This window comes from Phalacrocorax carbo, chromosome 2, assembly GCF_963921805.1.
Source record: "Phalacrocorax carbo chromosome 2, bPhaCar2.1, whole genome shotgun sequence".
In the NCBI taxonomy this organism is placed as follows: Eukaryota; Metazoa; Chordata; class Aves; order Suliformes; family Phalacrocoracidae; genus Phalacrocorax; species Phalacrocorax carbo.
Window position 1 is genome coordinate 109,575,564 of NC_087514.1, and position 19,544 is coordinate 109,595,107.

Here is a 19,544-nt window from a genome sequence, read left to right on the forward strand (position 1 = left end):
TAGTATCATTTCTTCTGATGTTGTCTGTGTCACTTGATGCCTTCTATCTCCTTTCTGTACCAAGACCATAAAAACTTGGGTAGATTAAAATATAAATTATGCTGAATTTTAATTCTACTCAGTCTAGAACTAATCTAGAATACTTCTGCCTTTTTGAGTTGGACAAGAATGAATTATTGAGCCAGTTTGTCCAGCCACAGACATGTGAGTTATTTACTCACATGAGGGTGAGAGGTTGGGAGTGCGAGTGTGTCGAGTGGGCTTCTCTCCCTGCATAAAATGTCAAGCATGTCAAATGCCTGTCCCTTTATCTTAGTACCAATTCCATGTGCTGTAAATAAGAAAATTATTTTAAGTGTGGAATCTGTGAAAGAATGAATAGGAGAGACCTTCCATGCTCCTTTGCAGGATCCTCAGACAGCAGTTTGGTGCCACCTCTTGGAGAAACTTGTTTTCCCCCTTCCTCATTTCCTGGACTTTCAGCCCACTCTCCAACCATTTGTACTAGGCAGGATAGAGGACTGGAGTGCCACGTTAGAGGAGAATTGAGTACAGCCCTCATCTAAATTTTTGTTCCTCTGGATAATGAAAAAGGGAAGCTTTGTTAAATCTAAAGGATTTTCATGCTAAGAAAAGTTAATAGATTTTTAATTCAGACCATGTAATTATTTGGAAGCTTCTGTGTTAAGGTAGGCAGACAATGGCATGTGTTTCACAGCTAGCAAAGTGTTGTTCTGCAGATATTTTTTTTCCTTCCAGACAGCAATAACTGTAATGTATGATAGATTTCAGGGCACTCTGTTCTCTTCTGCTGAATTATTTATATATCCCTCTTTAACTTTAGAAGGCAGCATCTCTGTATCAAGCAACACAATACAACTCTGCATCACAACCTAGGAAAAAAACACTGTATTATCTTGAAAGCAGAAGGGAATGTTAGGTAGGTAGGCCATCCTAATCTCTAAACTATAACTGCAGTAGGACAAAGGAATTGGTCTTCCTGCTACAACAGCGGTGGGGATTTTAATCATTGTGGTGACCAGAGAGAGGCAGATTTTGGACTAAACAGTAAGGGGAAAAAAATGCCTGATAAATGATCCTGAGCACTGTGGCCAACATACTATCAGTAGAGGTATTAAACAGGTTAGATGAAATGTCAGGTGTAATGATGCACTGAGTATGATGTAATCTGATGAGGTGACCCAAGCGTTCTCTCTTCATGGTCTCGTTATCCAGGGTCCTATTATGGACCAGTGCTTTTACCACATCAGCTGATTTCTTCATTTTGCACAAGCTTTTGTCGTTACCATCTGTTATTTGGCGGTTTGTATATAGCAAAAATGTCACGGGCAAGGACAATGTTGTATAAAATGTGTGTGCGTCATCTTGCATGGTCCTTGCAGCAGCAAACCTTTACAACCCTTAGGGTAAGATATCAGTTGCTGTGGTACACAGCATCCCTTGGTGAGCTGAAGGGAAGGATCAGCTGGGAGAGGCACACTGGCAAGCGGTAAGGGTTCCCTAGGGGTCCTGTCCTGCTACTGGGGACAAGAGGTTATGGGGCTATGCTGGTGCCTTCCTCCTATAGCTGGGGGTGCAGAAACCCCAGCACCTCCTGTGCCAGCATGGCCAGCTAGTGATGTGGGAGCTCCAGGGTAGGAACTGCGCTTGAGGCACTCGTGGCTTCTGAGGAAACCAATAATGATCTCCAGTGGCTTTGTTGCAAACCCCTCAAAGGGAATGCTGGTTGTATCACAGCAGCACTTGCGATGCTTGTTTAATTGGACATAAATGAATATTAATGTAGATCCTGGGGGTCTACTAAGCTTTCTGCACCCAGTATCATTTTGCTGGAAATGCTTGAGTCAATGACAAAATCCTGATAAAGAGGTGGGTGTCACAGTACAAAGGAACATCTGGAAGTGTGGAAGATGACAGTCCTGCTTGAGGAGAGGTAGCAGCAGGTAGTTTCAGTAGTGTGGAGTGTGTAGGTGAATGACAGCAAAAGATGTCTGCATGGTCTTTGAAAAGAGAAAAATGATCGAAGGAACATAAATTACTGGCTTCAGTTCTGGTTCTACACAAAGAAGTTTTCTGCTTTGGGTGTTTATTCTGCGCTGGTTCACCTTTACCTAACATTTGAATCTCTGGTAAGAGTATATAAATTAAATCCTTACTGGATGTGTGAATCTCCCAACATTGGCACTATGTCAGGTTTGGTTGGGACTGCTGTCTGCAAATTCAGGCCCCAGTAACCAGTCACAGAATTTTGACCTCACCACAGGAACTAGCAAAAAATGGGAGAGGTGGAAATTAAGAAAACCTCTCATCATGCAGATTAGGCAGTTGAGAAAATAACCCCCGGAAGCATGCCTTTGCTAGGGCTCAGGAGGTTTGCATCAGCAACTAGTAAGAACTTGCCAGCTTGAGCAGAGTTACCTCAATATTAAGGTAAAGCAAATCAACTGATGGAAAAAAAATATCCGTCTGCCACACACATACCATTTAATACATTTTTCCACACTCGTATTATGTTTTTTTGTTAATTGAAGTCAGTTTTCCTAGGAGCTGCTGGGCTTAGAGTTTTTGTCCTTTAATTTATCCAAAGAAGAGATGCGTCTTGACAGTAAAAATACAGACTTCTCTACACCACCCTAACATTTGGGGATGTTTTTAAACGATTTTTCTGGATAGACCATGTTTTTATTTCTGCAATGCATTACTGTTTCATGTGCAGAGTTTCCAGTTGATGGGTCATTACCGGTCACTGCAGTGGCTTTACTGATGTGGACATTTACCCGTGGGGAATTGCAATCCGTAGTTCATTTAACAGTAGTCACTGAAGTTACTTGCACAGAAAATACAAACTGCCAAAACAAGGGGTGGTGACAGGAAAACCTGAGAGACGAGCTCTCTCTGAAGACACATTCTTAAAATAGCTGAATACATTCAAATAACCACAAGAAAGTGTTGCAAGATTTCTACAGTTACTTCTTTGCTCTTTATGGGAAACCTGTTCATTTTAAAACCTGTGAAAAAGATGCATATTTGCTGTGTTCAGCATAGTTTCATACTCCTCCATGCAGGAAGGAAGCTAGAGGGTTAAATAACTTTGCTGGAGGCAATTAAAACAGAGGGGAGGAACTACAACAAACCCAAAATAAGAAGGAAAAATCCTTAAAGTTCCACTGAAGCCATCCAGAGAGTTGGAAAAAGAAATCCCTATAAATCAGGAAATCTGCTTTCATCCCTGTAGTTTACAGTGCTGCTAGGTTCATAACACTTAACGTAGTGTGATGCTTGGATATTCTGCATGGCACTTGCCTTGGTGAATACTGAGATATGATGGGTGATATTCCTGTGCTATCGTTCATTCTCTAACATCTTGATCCTGATATATGGAATCACATATTTTCTCTCTGGAAAATGGGCAGCTTACTGGAAGACTGTCCTCTAGGTGCTTACTACCAGGGGGTGGTTACTGCAGATGGGAGATAACAGCAATGAGCTGGCTGGGGGGCAAAATATTGTTCAGGAGTAGACAACCCACTCTCCATTTCAACACAGCTCTGAGCTGCCTCTGCTCTGCCTTGCCCTGAATTCTTTAGCAACCCTTGGGCTAGCCATTTGTTTTTCTTGAGAAACATGGGGGATTATTTCTTTAGATTTTTGGCCACTCCAATGCCTTGTAACTTCCCAGAAAGGGCTTTTGTAGGTTTATTTGAATTTTGACCACATTTGACTTGAACTGTAATCAATTATTGCATTAGCAATGAAACAAGCCCAAGTTTAAAAAAAAAAAAAAACCACACACAAAACACAACAAAACTTGTAAGCTTTTATTAAATACTCATTGTCTGTGTCTGACGTTCCCACATGGAGCGTGACCATGCTGGTAGGAAATCTGCCTGCAAGGCTGCTCCTGCCATGACTGAGAAACCCAGCGCCTGAATGAGGAGGGAGGCAGAACCCCGTTTGCAGCAGAGGGGGCAAACATCACACATCAGCTCTGTAAAGGGATCATGCCCTTTTGTGGGCTCTTTCTACTGAATGCCAGAAAAAGTCGTAGCAAACCTGACTGGCCTTTCTTGAGAACAGGATTTCTGTTTTATTTATGGAACTACGCAGTGCTGCAGGCACTAAAAAATAGATCCAACAATTTATTTGATTTCCTGGTGTTCTATGTGTTTATTCCACCTCTTCCAGCAGCCCTAGTGTTATTTGCAAGTGCTGTAGGGTGCTACTAATCCTGAATAATTCACTCATGGTAGCTGTAATATTTTTACATTCACTTTTGCAACAAGTGCTGTGAGGTATTAAAGACCCAGGCTCTGTAAAAGACCATCATGCCCCCTTTTTTCCTTGCTTTGTGGTTTTTCCTTTCAACCTTAGTGAAATTCTGCTTTTGTGTTTCCTACCTTGTTTCCAACTTTGAACTCTGGTGTGCACCCAAAGGGGTATGCCTTTAAATAGACTTTAAGGATGATCTTGCTTTCTGTGGAGAGTCTGCCTACCTGATTGTGCTTTTGAATTAATTTCTGCATTAAGCCTGTACCAGGATGGTTTTCCTAACTGTTATCCACTCAAGCTAAGCCTGGGATTTGCTGATCAATACACTTTGTTTCTGACTTAGGGCAGTGCCAGTCATACATTTGGAGCTTGATCAGCTAATTTTCTAAAGTCTAGCAGACTGTTTCATAGTTGCATTGGTTCAGCCCTGCTTTTATGAGCTACAATGAATAAACATAATAGAATAGCCAGTTACATTGCTTATTTATGTACGTGAATCAGAAGTGTTATGTGAAAAGGGGGCCACATTTCCAGTCTGTCTTCCGCACGCAAGCAGCATGGGACTCTGTGGATGGGCCAGTGCCCTATTCCCTCTGCTAGGCAATGCAAATTGGAGCTGCTTCTCCATGCATTAAAAGATGAAATGCTATTTCCATATTACAGGTAAGGAAATGCACGCATGCATTAAGTGATTCAGCGTCAGAGCTTCATAATAGAAGTTCTTGGTGGTTTGCTTTGTCATCTTATGTGCCCTTTAGATAAAGGGTAAGGGCTTTAAAAATTTACGTAACCTTTTCCTCCTCCTGTCTAGATCTGTGCCTATTTAGGGAGCGTGCATGTGTCTGGAATGAAAACAGTTTACTTCTGGAAGAGCACATTGTTAACACTGTGGTGCTAGAGAGGCTTTAAGAAACCTTAAAAACTCAGGCTTGAATCGAATCTGCAGTTTCTCAGGATCCAACTCACAGCTAAACTCACAGCTTGCCAGTAAAACGCAGCAGCTTATGTAAATGTGAAAATGTCCCATTGGCAGGTGTTTCAGCTTGCAAGTGGATATATATAATCTTTGCTTTTGTACAGACCCTGTGAGTCAAACAGGCCACAAATCTTAGAACTTTGTTGGTATCTAATTCTCCTGTAGTTGTATAGGAGTTCTTTAGTCTGAATATTTTTTCCACAAGCTGAATCGTAGACCTCCTTGCCCTCAGTTCCGCATCTGGACTGCAGACACAGGAGTACTTGCCTGCTTCAGAAGAAAGGTTACTGATACTCTGAACACCTCACAATCTCTAGGCATGTATGCCAAGGTGGGGGTCTACAACCACTAATGGTGGCTGCATAGTAGTGTCTAATCTTTCCTCATGTATAGTTAGTGTGAAATGGGGTTCAGTCCACTGATGAAGCCTTGAAGCTTCCCTCTGACATCAGCTGTAGTTTGGTACCCCATCTTTCCCCTACCCCACCAGACTGAGGAATTTAAGTCAATCTGGTCTCCCTGTGAAGCAGCACGTGCCTGAAGCCAGACTCAGACCTTCACTTACAGATCTATTTTATGCACATGGCATGCTTAGCTTTAGTTATGCTCTAATCCCATTGGCAGCATCTCCTAAATTAAGAAACAGTCAGCGGCAGCAGGCATGGGTAAGCAGGTTACATCTAGATGGCAGTATTACTTCAGAAGAACATTAAAAATCATCGCAGTTATGCATGGATTGAGCCTGATTGACCTTACTTAACAGGAGGAGAACGTGCCAAGAACTTATCTTGTACAACCTGTTAGTAAGCTTTAAGGTTTCTTGAGCCTTAGAACAGTCATTTTAAGTCTTTTTAGAAACCTGTTCCACCTGTCTCCAGCTTGTCAATATTTATCCTGTGGCTTATTAAATTCCCAGGCCTCATAAAAGGCATTGATCTGTTTTGCTTAACCATTTCTCTGACTGTTTGTCTCCTAGTGTAAATCACGATGTGACATTAAATTATGTTGAAGTCCAAACCGTAGGCTCACAGTAACGCATTCATTATGTATATAGTATTTTCATATCTAATATCTAAATTGAACGTTTTGTAAAGAGCAAACATTACTAAATACTTCTGTTTAACTTTTACCTCTCTGAAGTTGGTGCACTGATAAGTATTCCTTGTTCTGATACTGTACAAATCCCTGACAAATATTGTCTGCCTTCTGTTTTGTTTTTTAAAGAGCAAGTCTCATATTAGCATCCAGAAAAGTCCCTGTGGTCACAGCTGTGTCATGCCATTGACACTGCAGAGCCCTTTAAAGTATTTCAGTAATGTCCTATGTTATTCTAAACCTCTGCAAACTTGGTACATACCTAGGTTCAGATATGTGGATCTGCCTTTAGGTTTTCAGCTCAGAATATGCACAGTCATGCTTTTTGGATGTGAATGTTGCCTTTATTTTTGGTCCCATTTTCCACCTAAAGCCAAAGCCACCCAAACTTTGGTCAGGCTGCTGCCGTTTCATACCTACCTACTCCATGTCTTCCTTCAGGTGATTAGATGAGACAAGCAGATCTCTACACCATCCATGAAATCCCATTTTGCAGTACCCAGCTTTAGCATGATTTTCCCAAAAAAGGTCAAATTAGATATGTGTCTGGCAGAGTAAAAGCTGTGATAATGTAGGCTGTTGTTCAGAGTCATAAAGATCAAGTAGAGCAGGTTCAGAAACCATGTGTCTGTGTTGTGAGGTGCATGTATAATACAAGGCTGTCCTTGGCTACAGTGAATGGTTTATTGCTGTGTTCTCCCCTAGAAGAGGTGCTCTTTATAAAAAGATTTAAAACCAGCAGCCCCTGCTGTGTCATCCATGCTTGTCTGTGTGGTCAGGATTTCCCCTCAAACCTGTTATATCTCACATCTGGTCATTCTTCAGTTCTTAATTCCCCATCTCACACACACACATAGAGCTTTTTCTGCCCAAATAGGATTGTTCTCATCAATCGTTGTTTACTGAGTGTCATAGTTTTTGTTGGTTCTTCTCACTCCCATATGGAAATTGGACTTCAGGCTCCTCTTATCTCAGTGGAAAGTTTATCCATGCCTAGTCTACTGCTAGTATTATTAAAAAAACCAACCAAACAAAAAAAAAACACCAACAGAAATCCTGCTCAGTTGCCTTATAAAATGGAAAAGTCAAACCTTCAGCAAATTACTTTTCTTTAATGTTAATTTTATGTAACCAGTGTTTGCTACAAAAATATCTACAGATATTTATAGAGATTTATCAAAAGTCTGTGTATCATGTTTGGCCTTCTCAGAAACAACAAAGTTATTTATCAGATGCTGTAAGAAAGTATCTTTTTATATACATGAATGTATGTGGTTTTGCTATGTCCTATGTCAAATTCTAATATATATTAATGTGTGTATTAACTCTGAAAGCAGATAAAATTTTGTTGATCAACAATGTTTTTCTTTTCAAACCTTGCTAAGATCAGGAAATTAAGAGTGACTCCAGTGTAAATAGCAATGAAAGTTAGCAAAGCTGTGTTCCAGTGGGCCTCATTAGCTGCTTTAGCATGAGGACACAACCTTTTCCTCCTGATCCTTAAAGATAAAAATGTCATACCCCCACTATGACAACAAAAGAGTTGGGGGTTTTACATTACTCTTTCCCCTTCCATTGGCCCTGTGAAGATTATTATAATAAAATTGCAAATGGAAAGTCACATATAATGGAAAGAATAATTTTCCTTTAAGCATTTACCAGAGTTCGAAGTTTTACTTCAGGTTGGGTTTTTTTTATCTTCTCAAATACCTCTTGTTCCTTCTGAAACCATTTTGAATAGACCCTGGAAGGCTTCTCTGATTATTTCCCCCCCGCCCCGGTACTGCAGTTGTTTATCAACACTTGCCAATTATCAGTAAGAAGGCTCCTAACTTTCTGGAAAGACTAAAACAGAATACGAGCTGAAACAGGAAATGGACCCGAGTTCACCAGTTTAACAAAACTAGGGATTTTTCCAGAAGTGCTACTATTATCTGTGTGTCTGAAGTTGGAAAATATGGACTGCTGGTTTTCACATAGTTTTGAACAAAAATAAGTATTTTACTGGCTGTGACAGTAGACCACAGTCATAGAAGCCTTTTCTAAAGATATCTTTTCCAGCATTCACTCATGAGCTTTAGGCAAACCAGGAACTATCTGTGTCCATCAGTCCCTGGTGACGTAGACATTTGCCTTTAGGTGTTACTGGAGTGGATCTCCAAGCTGTACCCACCGCCCCCTGCACAGCCCCAGGCATTTGGAAAAGCTCAGTCCAGTGTGAGACCTGCAGATAAAATTGTGAGTTGTGACATTCCCCAGGCAAAGTTGTGTATTTCTCTTTATATATGTGTATATACACACATAGACATGATTATTGTTATATATATATATCTATGGCACATAGACTGAAGGTATTGCAGTGCTAATGCTATATATATTATTAATTGCTATATATTTTTAATATATTAGTAGTTTCTTTGCACTATTGTATATAAATATTATATATTATATATTTTCTATATATAGATAAGCAATGCTAATGCTTCCACAACCAAGAGCTGTTTTGGTGCCTAGACTGAGATTCTGTCAAAGGTTAATGTTGGGGGGAGGGTGGAGTGGAGGTGTTAGTGTCGAGGCTTCCCCCACCACCACCTTCACTTCAGAGGGTGACTGAGCAGTGCTGACTCGTGCTGTTGAGTACAGTTATAAAAATTTTAAAGACTGAGTCTTCAGTCAAACTAGGTTTCTGTGTTTTCATCCCTGTATCAAGAAAGTGACATACTAATTCTCAGCATAAAAAAAAATAATCAAAGAGACTGTAGTCTTGTAAAGAAGCTTAACTGACTTCTACTGACCAAACAAATAATTCAGGAATTCCTGGTTAATACAACAAATACCTTTCCATCTGCCTCAGCAGATAACATAAAACATAACATGGCTTTCTGCATCAGGTTTTGAGGTTTGTCCTGTTGGCACACCAGATTCCTGCTTTCTTTGCTGCCAGGACAGATCTGACCACTGCTTCTCTCTCGCGTGTTGGGTTGCAGCTGCGACCCAAGGAGAAGGTTGACACAGTCTACTCCATCTACAGGGCAATATCATTTGAAGCAATTCAGCAGTCACCACCCTCTGCTTATACCCTGAAGCGATGCTCTTCAAGCAGTCTTAAGTGCTCGCCTGCTTGTGTCTGAGAGGATTGCTGCCCTCCTCATGGTGCCTGTAATTACAGCAGCAGCAGCAAAACACCTACCCTTGCAATAAGCACATCCCAAAAGCAAGCAGGCAGGTGAAGGGGAGGTGTGATATTCAAAACACCAGCTTGAATGAGAGCATGTGAGCAGAGTCAAAGCCAGCCATAGCTAACAAAACTCTGCTGTGTTAGCTGCCCATGGATAGTGTTGGGAAAACAAATCCTTATGCTGCCTAGAGTCTGGAAGGGGTTTTTAACTCTGCTTTACTACTGTACTGTGGATGTTATCTTTGATTGGTGCCCCCATTGAAAGTCTTACCTCTGCTAATGACCAGATGAAAAGGATTTATTTGAGCATGATTCATGGCTCTAGATAAGAGACTCTCTAAGTTCAGTACCACCAGCTGTGTCTACGACTTTCCAGGTGATGCTGACCTATCTCCGAAGACAGTGGCAGACAAGTCCTGTAGTAATTTCTGTGAGCTGTGACTATAGATTCTACATCAGTCTGCAGGACAGTAAGTGTCCAAAGTTTGAAAATTTTTGTTTTTAAACACTAAAAGAAATTAGCCTCTGTCTCTTCACCCCCTCTTTGATAACAATGACTTCTTACTATGCTTGCATCAGGCAAATGAGCAGTTCACAAATGAAGGTATTTTTGCACATTTCTTTGGTCCAGCACAAGACACCCCATGCTAAGGGTCCTGCACAAAATGTACAGGCTCTTCTAAGCTTGCTTTGCTTTGAGAAGTCTGTCAATGGTGCATTTGTTTGACAGTGCACCATATGTGATTTGCAGTTTCCTCAGCTGTACTCATTCATCTTGTTTATAGCCCCTTTATTAAGGGTCATTTACCAAACAAATAAAAATTAATTTAGACTTGTTAAACTGTAGAGAACTGCCAGGATGAGACTATTACCTGAACCCTGAAGGAAGAAAAAATGAGCAGCAATGCATATTTGAAGGTCTTAGCAATCCCAGGAATAGCTCTTTCCTTATGTAAAGAACAGTGACTTTTAATACCTGATGGCTGGATCCTGCCAGGTCAACTGGCATATATTGTGTCCTATCCTTCTAATGGCACTAAATTTTGGGGTAACTCCCCTCCCTGCTTTCTCCACCATTCCTGCAGTTTTGTGTCCAGCTAGATGCACAGTTTCCTCAAGTCCAGCTCATTGCTATGTGGGGATTTCTCTGGCAGGGCAGCAGTTGTATGGCTGGCTGCACATCATTTTCTATTTATCATCAAACTGAAGGACATGGGCACAGCTCAAGCTTCACTTTTGTTATCTCATGGGACTGAAGTTCTTTTGAGGAGTACCATGTTGGCAGGATCTGAGGTGGCTTTCTCAGCCATATATGTGCTACAAAACCACTTTAATATCAGAGTAACAAGCTGAAGGTGGCCACCTCAGTACACAATCTCAGCAGAGATAAATCTCAACCCATCTATGCTGTAGTTCAGCTTTGGAGAACTCCTCTGCTGAAGAGGTACAGTTGGAGGTGTCTGCCTTCACTGAGGTAGAAATAGACTGTGGTTTGTCTCCACTAAACTCTTCCAGAGAGCTATTTTGATTTGAGAAATACATCTTTTCTTAAAAGAATACCATTGGAAAGATATTCCAAAACACTGCTTGGGAACAGCCTGGTTTCATAGGAATTTGAAAGCCATCTCGCCCCTTGAGTTGCACAAGTAGCTCTGAGTGTGGTTTGAAAAACCCTGAGCAATATACCTCTGTACTGATCCAGGATGAACTTTCTTGATGGTCAAGCATAACTTAGGGAGAAGAAATCCCAGCTCTGAAAATGTTAGAGAACACCCTTGTTGATCTGTTTGTTTCTCCTAGGTGTTTTGAGGATTTTGTTAATATTTAACAGCAACCTTGACAAATTTGGAACATTAAAGGCAGCTACATTAGTATGTAATGATCTATGTGATAAATGTACAGGCGGTATCTGCCACCACGTTTGGGTATGTCTGGGTACCCATAGTTACTAAAGGAGATATGACAAGATACGTCAATAAGCTCTCAGGTTTGAGTAGCGCATGAGAGGAGTTGCATGTTTTAAGAAAAAAAAAAAGTCTAATTACAATTTGTTTCTATCAGTTTGTTAATGAAAAGCACACTCAACCTCCTTAAAATGTCTAAGTTGTACCTTTTCCCAGTAATCCAAAGAAAAGAGGTACTACTATTTAACTAGGGGTTATGGGGTGCAACACACTGAAAATGTCTCTTTGTTCAGTTTTAGGAAAGGTAGAAGGAAATCTATCTTTTCATGACAACTGTGTATATTGGATCTACTCTGGCTTGTAGGAAAAGGGAGAAAAATATTTTAGGCATTCCTGAGTGGGGAAAAGCTCTTTGTATGGGAAAAGCAGATGAAGTTTCCGTATAAACAGAACAGCTTTCTTCCCCACTGCAAACCTGCAGAGTGTGCCAGCATATGGAATCTCCTGTTCCCTCTCACTGTTAATCAACACCTTTACAGAGTTGCCAGGCATGAAAGTATGATGGGCGACATAGGTGCTGGCCAGTAAGAGGGCAGATAAAATTAATGAAAAGAGGGATAAAAAAGCAGACGACTTCTGGTGAGGCAAGAAGCAAATCTGGAAAGGCACATGAGATTAACTTCTTTTTGGCCTGGAATTTCTTTTTGTGCTTTTCCCTTGCCTGCACGTCTCCTAGGAAGCGTACCTTTTGCTGTGCCAAAACATTCGTACCCTTTTTGACTGAGCATCAGAGTAACACATTGCTGTTATCCACCCTCATTTACTCTTCAGCAAATTGCCACTACTTATCAAAACACCCTTTTATGTCTGTATTTCCTGCTTGGTTTCCTCTTTCACTTTATAGCTATTATAAGATTTTTTTCAATCTTGTTCATCTACTCATTCATGATACAACTTTGAAAGGGTGTAAGAACAAATAAGATATATGGAACGCTAACAGTATCTTACAACAGAAGATGACTTAGCAATAAGCATGTCTTGCCTTCAGCAATGGAATAGCTTTTTTTATCTGAAGAAAAACAATTGAAAAAGTATTTATTGTTATTTATTAATAAACAGTAATGCAATAAGTGCATGGTTATGCTATAATGATGAGGCAGCTGATACTTTCCCCTCTGAGTATTTATTTTTGCTACTTTTTTTCCTTTGCTTTTCTGTCCTGGGACTTGTGCTCTAAATAACTCCAAACAGGAATTTCAGCTTTGCAATACCTGGCAGCTTCCATGAAACAAAAGCCACTTGTGCTGGGAGGCAGCTCCATCCAGATGGACAGAGGTTCCCATTAAGGGAGTTCATCCAGTGGGTGGGATTTTTATTTTATTTTTTTAATAATGCTGCTTTGGTGATAGGGACACAATAGTGGCGTCATTCCAAAACATCCTGCTGGAGGAAACATTTCTGGTGGGAATAAAAGGCTAATTCCCCCAGCCTTCTCTGCACATTATTGACTACCCTTTCATTGCAGTGGATGGTAACTGGAAACACTGCTAAAGCATTGCCTTTGGTGATCTGCTCCTCTATGTGCCATGTTTAAATGTTATTTGAATCCAATGACTGAGTAAAAAGAGCCATTCAAGTGTGTTGTAACTGTGTCAAGATAGAGGATTTCTGTCCGAAAGGGAGCAGGCCAGGGTTGCCAACTGATTTGTTTGTCCCTTTTTGGAAGGGGGAGAATATGGTTTAAAGTCATGGAACAAACTAAAGGTTTGAGGTTTTTTTTTTTTAAGGTATGACTAAGAAACTTAAGCATCGAGGACAGCTCATTACAGCTGGTGTTTAAGTCATCAAAGTAGGCAGAGGCAGTGTGAGGAAAGAATATTAATTATGGAGAACAGTGAGGGCTACTATTTAATTTGGTCTGTGTCAGTGTAACCATAGGAGACATTCCTGCTCCTGGGTGCAGAAGAAAGGGCAGATCTCTGCTGCTGGAAAGGGAGATCTTGTCGTCATTTCAGATACGCTTGTACTGCGCTCAACTGCCCATTTTCCCTATAATGGCAGGTCTAAAATAGGTTAACCTCAGATGTGTGCAATGCCCTTTTGTAATGATGCCACTCAACCAGCATGCGTAACCCTCAGCATGCCACTTGCAACTGGGGGAGAAGGCTCTGCTTCACGTTGAAATGAGCCTTCTCATAAAGATATCATGGGGAGCTTGTTCAAAGGAGGTTGGCAAAACTGTCATCGCCATGAAGCTGAAGCACAGAGCAGTTGAATAATTTGCCACCCAGGGTAGTAGATGAGGCTGGTGACAGAGCTGAAAGTATAATTCATTCTAGATCAGAGCTTTGTTGCAGGAGAATTAGGCCTGGATCCTGTTTGTAGGGAAGCACAGGATAAACACTAGGGGATGAAACAGGTCAGATTCCCATAAAGTTTTGCCTGAGGTAAAATTTGAACAACCTGATTTGTGTTTTACTTAACTTTTTTGTGTGTGTGCTCTTCCTTCTGACTGGCCCATGAGGCTACTTTAGAAACTGTAGCCAGGCTGCACAATCCTGATGCTGATTACATGCATCAAGGGATGTGGCATTCCAGCCGCAGGTCTGCAGGACACCGTGGCAGGCACCAGGCGAGCATTGGTCTGACAGGAAATGAAATATTTGTTTTGGATGCTAGAGATTAATCTTAATTAAAAAAAAAAAAAAGGGGCGGGGGGGCTATTTACAAATCTCTGTTTCATTGTCCCATGCAGCCCTGCTGGGAATGTGTCTCCTGCCCCATGGGTAGTGCCCAAGAGGCTGGACTGGTTGTCAGTCGCGTAGAGTCTGTGTTTTTCTAGTGGTGTGGCCATTTTTCCTCAGTGGAGAAGCAGCAGGGGTATGTGCAGTCGAGGAGCAGAAACAGAAACATGGGAGGGGAGGTGTACAAATGCAGCCAGGATGGGTAGACACGGGAAAGCCCACCGCTCTGCTCCCTGGAGCTCAAGGGAGGGCAGAGAGCTGGAAAGGAGGTAAATGACAGCAGAGGAAGAGGAGGGTGTTCACTTGTTTCTTGGTTATCCAAGCTGAGGAATGCCTTTCAATTTGTGTAAAGTGCAAGCTGATGCTGATCCTGCTGGAACTTTGAGGTGTTGCTGAAACATGCGAGGCAGATAGAGAAACTCGTGTGGAAGACAGAGGCTTTGGAGAAGGACTGGTCCAGCCTCGGGGCACCCAACCACTGTTTCTGAGCCCTGCAGGAGAACGACTGAGCTCTAGCAAACACGGGAGATAAATGTACCTGATAAATAACAAATTGTCTTAATCCACAAAGGCTCACTCTGTTCACGTTGTTTATCAGTTGTTAGTCAGATATGTGTGAACATGCCATTCACACCGCAGCCAGCATAAACCAATAAATGCAGGACCAATTTTAATAGGATACCTAGAGGCACAAACTGCGAGATGCTGAGAATCATTTAGTAGAGTCTGACTCCAGGTGTTTTTGTGAAGTATGGCAAAGGAAATACGTGCATGATAATAACCTTAATTTTCAGATGGAAAATGAGAGAAATGGGTACATATACTAGCATGCGCTAACAAGACCGCTGTTGCTTTTCTGCCCTGTGAAATACATTTTTATTGTCCCCCTCCACCCTCCCTCAGGTGACTAGTTTGATCTTGCTTACAAGTTTTATGTTTGCTTCCAAGTTCTCAGACAGTCTCCTCTAGCTCATGGGTTAATAATTACACCTCCTCTTTAACAGTATCTTTCATGTTGAAGTTGCAAAGTATTTTGCAGCCCCGTGCCAATATCTGCTTATTCACCGGGGAGAATCAAACGAATGGAGAAGCTGGCTCTGTGCATAAAGAGGTCTCTTCACCTATAGCCAAAAGGGAGAGTGTGGTGGGTGCTGCGCTCTGCCAAGTCAGCTTCCAGTCTCTGCTGGCAGAAGGAAGACAAAGCCTGTCTCTAATGGAAAGCATTTAAATGCTGACTGGGAGAATGAAAGCTGGAAAATGTGCCAGGGCAGCTGTGCTAATACCTTTGTCTTGACAAAAGTATTGTACAGTTCTCGATTGTAACTGACATTACTGTAATTTTATGTCATCAGTTTATTGCTCCCAGATGTAAAAAAAAAAAACAACAACCTGATGAGTCAGGCTTACATTTGGGATTGGACCTTTTTGCCCTACTGATTTTGAGCTTTAGGCATTTATTTTTTTTTTTTAACCCCTTCCCATTTTTTCTCTATATAGCTATGAGACTGGAAACTCTTTTTCTATCATTTGAAATGAGGGCTGAGCTTCTCATGTAATCACTCACTTCCTGGAGCTGAAGCTTTAAAAGAACATCGACAGTCCATGCTCTCCTGAAAAAAAAAGGGTGAAAAAAAAAATCTATCTTGTATCCAAAAGACTGAACTCCTCATGGTGTGTTTCAAAAAGGTCGGTACAGACACCTGGTAGAGGTGTCCCACTTCCACTTCTGAGGCTGAAGATGTGCTTTCTACACTGCTTCTATCTTCCATATAGTAGGGTTTCCCTTTACTGTTTATTTACTTTCTAGGACTACTTTGCTGTTAATAGACAATCTGTCTTACGAACCCAACTCCTTCCAGCATCAATGGAGTTGTTCCAGTAGATGTGATTAGAAGCCCCACACCTTTAATTAGCAAGCTGTATTTCTAACAATAACTTTTGCACATCACTGTAGCCAATGTTTTCCCAGCTTTGACCTTTCTGTAGGAAGGAAATTATTCTACTCACTCTGCACTCTTCACTCCATGTTTTAATAATAGGATCTGGGAAAGGATTTAGCTCTGCAAGCGTGCAGCTAAGTGGTTAGCACTGCTACATCTAGCAAAGCATTGCTCAGTTCCTCACTTTGATGGTATAGCTCACTTATCTAAGGAAGGCCTTGGGGCTACGAAGTATCTGAAGGGTTATCATGAGGATATGCAGGTGGGATATTTAGGGTGGGGAGAGTGCATATAACTAGGTAATGCAAGGATAAAGATGATCCAAGTATATATAAATGGTTAAAAGAATTGGAAATCTGAGAAGGCGGGACTGCCTACTCCTTAAATAAAAACCCTGTTAACTGGCAGACCTCTTTAGCTAGTGTCCTGGAGTGCACTTCCGCACTGCACTCTAACATTTTTGAAAGTTGATTTTCTGTGGTCAATATTCAAGCTCTAGATTTCTCCCAAGTGCCATAAAGCTTCATTTATTTAAAACATAAGGAAAAATAAAGTAAATAAATCCATGTTCTTTGGGTTAGAAGATGATTGAGAAGCTAAAAAAGATAGACTCTAATCAAGCTCAGGCCTGCATGGTTTTTACTGGCACGCTTCCTGCAGGAGTTTAATATCATACCCAGCACCAAACTTTTGCAAAGGATGAGAAGAGTCCCCTTTACCCAGTTCCCACACTCTCCCCAGGCAGCATCCAGCCTTTTGGACGGAGCAGGCTGGTTTCCGTACATCTGCACAAAATGCTAAGAGTGTAATCATTGGCTTGCAGGCTCATTTGTGGGAATCAAACCGGTCCACATCAGAAAGGAAAAGGCCTGGACATGTAACAGAAAGATGATCCCAGTTAATAACTGCAGGCAGGGCTGTGCAATGCCTTGGCAGTGGGGGAAGGGTTCTTGTATAACTTAGTGCTCTGGAGTGGAACGGAAAATATGTTTTATAATATTACATATTAGTGTAAGATCATTTGAGGCTGGACAGGTGTGTCCTACACATGCCAGTTGACAGCCTTGTCACCAGGACAAGATTTCAAAATCTGCTTCAGACTCTGCTGTTCTTCCTAACCTCAGTGAGCTCAATTGCATTGTGGATTTCAGCTGGATCAGGACTTCTTTTCTTGCGGCTTATTCTGAATATGCAGTGACCAGCACATGAAAGGCTGAAGGGTTTCTCTGCAATACTGGTTACTGGTTCTCTTTCCTTCTCTACCCTCAACATATCTTACAGGTTTACGTGACTACAGCTGTCACACTGATACACAGACATATTCTTTGGAACACCCCTGTCAACTAGACACACTATCATCACAATGCATTGAAGGAAAATAGATTCAGTGATTTGCTTAAAACCCAAAGTGAATCCGTTGCAAAGTGGGCACCCCGTGAGTCTTGAGTCTCAGGCAGCAGCCTAACCACTGACTCATGCTCTTCTGCTAGATCAGCCTACAAAGAATAAATATTAGGAAACAATTCCAAAAGTATAAGTTATTAAATTAGAAAAGCAGCGGCTCCATTGTGGGAAAGGTAAAGAAAGTGTAGTTCCAGAAAGTCACCCTTTCAAAAAAAAAAAAAACAAAAAACTGAGTATTTGAGAAGTGCTTTGTGATCCTTCTGTAGTAATCCCTCAGATAACTTTTGTTATTTGATTGACTTGTCACATCAAGGGTCTTGATTTTATGAGGCATATTCTGAGTCTTGTTCTTAAGTTGCAGGTACAATGTAAACAGACCATAGAGAATATAATTAAACTTTTCAACACTCAGCAAAACTGAACGTGTAGTTACAGTAAGAAATGTGATCATGCAGCATCATCCCTGCACTTTGGCAGGTGTGATGCTTGGTGTTGTACCTGAATGCAGGTATTATCATTCAGCGTATGTAGAGGCTCAGTGTTGCCTCAACATGGTCACAACAAGCCTATCCCATATAAAATCTCCTTGGTAGGGCAGAAGCGTGTTACAGGTGAAGTGCAACGTGGAGCTCAGCTAAACAGGAAGCCCTGAGCCTGGAGCAAAGCAAAGACTGTAGTGGGAATCAAAAGAGGATTGGTTGGTTGTATGGATAATGAGAGTACCCATCATTTTATTCCTTATTTATAGAAAGGGTATAAACTCTCATTCGTTGTAGCATGAGGCAGCTACCAGCACTTGGAGATTAAAAAGGAACTACTTTTTTTTTTTTTTTTTAAATGTGGATGTTCCCATAAGAATATGAAAAGAGATTTTTGTTGGGGTTTTTTGTGTGTGTGGTGGTGTTTTCTGTGTGAAAAACACAACTTTGTTGTGTCTTTTTTCTGAATGATGTGGCATTGGCCATTTTGTGCCAGGAGGCTACATTAGAAGACCCTCTCCCACTTTGCAGTTCTGTGATTTCTGTGACTTACTCTGAGTCGCAAAGGAAGTTACGTGCTAATTTTTTGAAAAGTCTGGCAAAGATCTTGGGGAATTTTTGTTGCCTCATATAATTGCCCACTCAGGTCAGTGTGGGAGGCAGGTCCTTTCATTTCAGCCCCTCTCCATCTGTCCTCTAATCTCGTTGTCCACACCATTACTCATCCTGAATGTTTAGTGGCCACTCACAAGCTGACAGTGCTTCACCTGTGACTCACACCTCAGTCACTTAGCCAGAACCGAAGCTGTCCCCAGGGGCTGTGGAAAGGAAGGACAGCCCTGGGAGAATGAGTAAACCCCCTCCACTGAACTTTCTCCCTTGTGACTGGTGTGATATGTACTTATGGACTGGCTTTATGGAAGCCAGAGGCGCAACAGAAATAATAAATAAATAAAGCTCATGAAAGTGCCTATGAATCAAAGTTGCTGAGCTGCTTTACTTACCTTGAGCCTGAGCCACAGACAGAGATCTGCCAGTTTAACCCAAGAGGAACTGCAGTCGTCCTCCATGTGTTGCTCAGGGCACTAAGACCTGACTGTAACGATCGTCATGTTGCAGAACGGCACATGCTCTCAGCACTCATGGGCAAATTCCTGTGTGGTCCAATGCACCGCAACAGAGTGGGCAGAGCCTGCTGTCAGTAAAACCCAGGAGCAGCAGAAGAGCCGTGAGGGATGTTTAGGGATGTTTCCTGAAAGTGTTTGGAGGAGTTCTGTCATGTAAGAGTTGCTCAGTCAAGGCATCTTTCTTTAAAATAAGCAGGGTCTCAACTCATGGATCATGGCATACATTGTGGCAGTTTACTGGCCTGTCACTGAGGATATGAGCTATCATGTTTTCAGTATTTGTTTTTGAAATATCTACAAATGCTGTCTGGCTGCAGAGATAACAGACGTAGTTTTCACAGTGTCTGTAGTGACTAGAAAGATGATCTATGAAGTGCTGTTGTAGAAACATAATTTCTTGTATAGAT